This window comes from Octopus sinensis, linkage group LG6 (genome assembly GCF_006345805.1).
Source record: "Octopus sinensis linkage group LG6, ASM634580v1, whole genome shotgun sequence".
NCBI classification, from domain to species: domain Eukaryota; kingdom Metazoa; phylum Mollusca; class Cephalopoda; order Octopoda; family Octopodidae; genus Octopus; species Octopus sinensis.
In genome coordinates this window covers 106,498,444-106,504,633 of record NC_043002.1, presented here as the reverse complement: position 1 = coordinate 106,504,633, position 6,190 = coordinate 106,498,444, and the positions used below count along the sequence as shown (strand labels likewise).

Sequence of the window (6,190 nt, the reverse complement as noted above, 5' to 3'; positions counted from 1 at the left end):
GGAACACCTGCCACTGCAGCTAGCAGGTGTTTCTTGGTTGTATGTATTGCTGTATACCATGTCGCCATGACTACCATGTTGTTGTTATTGTTGTTGCAGTGATGTGTCTGTCCAAACTGTTAACTCCTGTTGGTTGGAGTTAGCTGCCCTTGACTTGACTAACCACTTCAGATAGTTATGACTATTTGTTCAATGTGTTTGATCAGCCTCATTTAACTGAGGCTGTCACTAATTTCTATATGTTACTGGGTGGTCAGTCTAGTTGGCTTGATTGGCCAATTTAGTCAAGTATGGATGTTGTTTCTGTGTTGTGATCGGTCAGTTTGGCCAGGGTTTCAATGTTGTGATTTGTCCATTTGTCCGAAGAACAACCAGCTTTGGTAGAATAGAATGGTACGACTTGGAATAACATCGATGTTGTCCCTCCTCCTGTCGGTGATTCTGTTTTGTAGTTGTGCCATTGACCCTTCAGCCCTAACTGCTACAAACCCCGACTCTACATGTGAATACCATGTGGCCCATTTGCTCTACACATGCTGGGATCGAATGTGAACAGCATGTGTGCAGTGAACTGTGTCACCGTGTGTTCACGCTGGGCAATTGAGGAAGGTATGCAATTGTTTGTATACAGTTGCATCTTTGTCTGTCTGTTAGTCAATAACCTTCCTTCCTTCCCATGTTAACCTTTTCATTGCTTTCTTCCTTCTTTCCTTCTACACATCCTCGTCTGGGTTCCACTCGTCACTGTTGTACAGTAATTAGCTTTCACTGCTGACTGACTTCACACACTCCCTGAATATTCGGCAATTATCCATTTGTGTGTCTATGTATATATATATGCATAAACTTATATATTCATGTACATACTTATATATACACATACCTATACTTACATGCATTTGCACACACACACATACACATATATATACACATGTGGATATGTATGTATGTGTATATATACACATAGGTATTGGTATGTGTGTGTGTATATGTACACGAATATATAAGGGGTGCATATATACACATATGTACATACATAGGCTCACATGTGTATATTGTGTATGTGTCTGTAAACACCTACTACCACTCATGCAATACCACCATCAGTTTACATCAACACTATCAACTTACTGCTGTACTATCAGCCTAAATCTACACTATCAGTCTAAATGTACACTATTGGCCTACTACATCAGTGCTATTGGCTTACATCAATGCTCTCCTCTTACGTCAAAGCTATCAGCCTAAAACAACACTATCAGCCTATTAACCCAAAAAGCAGTTACTCAGTAAAAATGCTGGCTATAATCAATCGCTACTCCAACCGTGGTTTGAACCCTCACCTGCCACGTTAGTTTTAGTCAATGCTCCCGTTTGATACACTGACCTGAGACTTTTCTGATGGATGATATTTTCGGTAAAAACATAAAAAGCTATATTTGCTCATTCATATGTTGACAGACAGAAACATGCATGTACATATTGAGAAATGTATGCATGCTCTTGTGTGTATGTATATATATATATATATATATATATATATATACACACACACATGTGGAAACTTGATTTGTCAAAGTTTGGTTTTGATTGTAGCTTTTTCTGGAGATGTTGCTTTTGGTTTCTTATATTTCTACTTGGTTTGGTGTGACAGCATGTAGAGACTTCATTGTAGTATTGGGGTTGGCACTCCACACTCCTCCACACGATTTTATAATAGTAATAATAATAATAATAAAGTAGCAGTTATATACCAATAGAAAAGGGATGAGGGTTTTACTCCACTTTAGGTGAAAAAAATTGGATTGCTGGTGAGGCACATTGGAGCTGTGTGATACCATGGCCCATTAATACATTGTGTACAGCTGTGAGATGCACTGTCCACTGTGACATAGTATTTCACAGTGTCGCACAGTGTCATTGAGTGCATTTGTATGGCACGTTGTGCAAACCTTTGGCACAGTAGTATATTCTGTAGTGCAGCATGACACGGTGGAGCATCATGGCACAGTGACCTGATCTCATTTAATACATTCCCACCCACTTGAATTTTCTTAAGTTTTCATGCCCGTGTAAGCAATCATCATCATCATCATCATCTTTATTATTATGAGGAACTGGATTGATAGAACCAGCAGAGCATTGGGGAAAATGCCTTTGTGTTATTTTGTTCCTGTTCTTTGTTTTCTGGATTCAAATCCTTTGGAGGTCAACTTTGTCTTTCATCATTCAGAGATTAAAGTACCACTTAAGTACTTGGGGGTCGATATTGATCGTTACCATCCCCTCGAATTTCAAGCCTTGTGCTAATGTTAGAAATTATTATTGTTATTATTATTATTATCCCCTGTTAGCATGCCGGACAAAATGCTTCGTGACATTTTTTCCAGCTTTGTGTTCTGTGTTCAAATTCTGCCCAGGTTCACTTTTCCTTTCATCCTTTCAAGGTCGATGAAACCAGTACCAGCCGAGCACAAGGGTCAATGTAATCGACTAACCCTGTTCACCCCAAATCTCAAGCCTTGTGCACATAATAGAAAGGATTATTATTAATATTATTATTCGACTTCTCCCAGTCGAAATCTCCTCTATAACGTGCCTTTTTTAATTGTTTCATGTTTTTATTAAAAACATAATTATTTTCTTCCAAAATTTTTTAATATTTATATTAGAGATATTATGATAAACACAAGATGCAGTTTATATCATTTGTTCCCTATGTATGTTTCCCCTGCAGGGGATGTTACCAATACATTTGGTTGCTGAACCATGACAACTTCTTCGAGGAACACTTCATTGCATCATGTTATACAGATCAAGTGCTTCTCACTGTACATGTGAGATGTAATCTATCTGTCTAAATTATCCTATCTATCTATCTTTATCTGTCTGTCTATCTATCTATCTATCTATCTATCTGTCTTTATATCTATATGTGTATGCGCGCGCACGCACACACACACACACACACACACACACACACACACACACACACACACACACCACACACACACACACACACATGCATATACAGGTGTAGCTATGTGTGTATCAACTTTGCTTCAGAACCGCAAAAGGTTCCAAGTTCAGTTCCACGGCATGGTGCTTTGGTTAAGTGTCTTCTGCTACAGTTTCAAATTGACCAATGTCCTTGTGAGTGAAATTTAGAAGGGAGAAACTGTAAGGAAGCCTACCATGTGCATATGTGTATAATACATACACACACACACACACACATACACAAAGAAATGATTCATGTTTTGAGTTAAAACTTTGTAGATTTGTAGTTTTGTCTCTCTTCTTTACTGGTTTGCTATGGAAAGAGGGGCTGTGACCCCCTCCATTGTTGTTCACTGGTCCCTTTTTGAGACTTATCAGATCAGAGTAGTTAATGTTTCTCTTGAACAAACTCAGGAAATATCTTTATAAATCAATGGTTGAAGGAATTCTGAAAGGATTTCTTTTGCGGATCTAATGTTTTTAATAATGATAATGATGACTTTTGTATTGGCCACAGGGGCTCAAACATTTAGAACAGTTCACGGACATACAATTTAGAATACAGTGGTGGAGTGGGACTGGAGGCTGAGATGAAATAGTAAAAAAATGGTGGAATAAAGATATAAATTAAAATAACTATATATATCATTTTTCCCTCTGTTGATATGCCTTAACGACATTTAGCTGTGATTAGTAAATCATGTATGTGAGACACTTTATATATATATATATATATATATATACACACATACATGCACACTGAAGTTTGTGTGTACCTTTCCATATCTCTGCATTTCCCCTCTGTCTGTCTGTCTGCTCCCCCCCCCATCTCCCTAAATATTAATCACCATAAACTGTCATCTTTAAATCCTAATTTGCTTCGTTACTTTACCTTGATATTTTAATTAATTACACTGCTGAATTATTCATAAATCCCAAATATCATTCTGCTGATCTATTATTTCATATGTGTCTATATATATATATATATATATATATATATATAATGTGTGGGCTTAGCCGTGTGGTTACTTCGTTATTGAGAAATCTTGTAGAATACAATATCCTTTTATTCTCTTCAACCTAAATGCTGTGGCCATGCTGAGATATATACATATATATATATATATATATACATATACTAATAAAAAGGGTTCAGCAAAAGAATTGCCTCACCGCATGCCGAAGTTCAGAAATAGCAGCCAAAATCTTAGCCATTTCTTCTACTTTAAAAAAGGGTCTTCCAGAGAACCCAAAATACTTGAAGTTTAATCACACAGGCGGAGAGTAAAGCAACGAAAATCAATCAATATATATATATATATATATTCTTCTATTCTCTTCAACCCTGATGCTGTGGCCATGCTGGGATATATATATATATATATAATATCTCTATTATCTTTCTTTTTATCTTCCACATCACTAAACTCCTGTTCTGTCCATTGTGTTATCCTTTGTCCTTTATTACTAAATACGGTCAATGAAAAGAAAAACCAGTTATTACATAATGATGCATTAAATATATAAATACAAATATATATATACATATATATACATATATATATAAATAAACATATCCTCAACAGAAGTGGCTTTATGCCTGGCTAATATATATCATTACTCTTGTCATCAATCATCATTATCATCATCATCATCATTATGTAAGTATGTCTATAGCCATCATCATCATCATCAATGATATGCAATGATCATTTGATTGACTTTCTTCTTTCAGGTGTCTAAAGAGGTTTAATTTTGTCATTAATTCTTTTGAGCAAGGCATGAATATCACAACCTCTTGTGTGCATCCTTAAATAAAAAAAGACAAAAAATTCAAGTAATTAGAGCCATTTTATTATTACCAATAATAATAATAATAATAATGATAATAATAATAATAATATAACAATATATTTAATGATTTTGAAAATGATATTTTTTAGTATTAATTATTTTTTTAATAATAATAATAATAATAATAATAATAATAATAATAATGGTAATAATGGTGTTCCATTGTTGTGTTTCAATTTAGAGATTGTCTTCCTACAGTTAGAGGTTAACTCACTCCACCTCTGCCCCCAGCACCCCTCTGTCTTTTATTGAATTATTTTTAATACCCTTCAAAACCTAAATTACTTGGGTGCCTTGTGGTGACTGGTTGTGTGGGACCAGTGCCTTATGGTGATAAGTTCCGGGTCTTCTCAGACTACATCATTTGTTGAATAGGTGTGTGTGTGTGTGTGTGTATAAACACATGCATGTTTATATATATATATATATATATATATATTGTGAGTGTGTGTAGTAGTTTGTTTTTCTGAAAACCGTTCTTATAATCTGCTCAGATCCTTTCCTCAACCATCTTTTGTGATGCCACTTAATGTTGACTGTTGTAAGGTAATTCTGTTGACACCCATATCATCACACACACACATGCACACACTGGTTGACGAGAGGGAATGCTATCAAGGCCCCTCCCCCATTTTCTCTGTACTGTTGCTGCTAGCCCCAGCTTTTATCACTTGGTGCTAACTTTTTGCCCGTAGCCCCCCCCCACCTTTTAATAATTTCTAACTTTACTGAAATCTCAGATTCTAACCTGAATGCCCCGCCCCCTAAACCCTGATCAAACCAATCATGCCTTATTGTTTCTTACAATTCTTTAATAAACTGCCTTATATTAAAAAAAAATAATAAAAACAATTTAAAGAAAAAAATATACTCCCCCCCCACCCCCCCAAAAAAAACAAAAACCTGTAACTTAAAAACAGTGGAGAGGAAACTGTGGCCAAGTGGACAAATTGTTATTTTTATAGTCAAAAACGTCGTGGGTTCAATTTCCTGCATTGACACTGATGGTGTTTTTTTTTTGTAATTTTTTTCGTATGTTCAAAGAATTTTTTTTAAAAGATGTATAAAATTCTGATCGACTGACTAATTATCAGCCTCTGTCTGTCTAATCAGTAGATAATTAAATAATCAGGGAGAAACAATCCATCTTATTAATAAAGAGTGCTTTGTTACTCTTATGTTATCTAACGAGCAGTGATTTTTTTTTTTAACCTGAAGCCAAGACTTCAAACTGTAATCAATTTGTGTCCTCGTTTAGGGTTTTCAATTGTTTATATTTTTTGTGCTGTTATTTTCTATGAAAGAAACTGTAATTATATTTATTGATCTGTTT

The 6,190-nt window shown here is 35.3% G+C and overlaps 1 long non-coding RNA gene across 1 annotated transcript in view; it reads left to right on the top strand.

The window, feature by feature from the left end:
• The window catches only part of LOC118764013, a 13,025-nt gene extending 7,257 nt beyond the window's left edge, over positions 1–5,768 (top strand). Inside the window, exon 3 of the long non-coding RNA XR_004999790.1 lies at positions 5,312–5,768. This is a non-coding gene — a long non-coding RNA (uncharacterized LOC118764013). The remainder of the gene's footprint in view (positions 1–5,311) is intronic.
• The last annotated feature ends 422 nt before the right edge of the window (positions 5,769–6,190 follow it).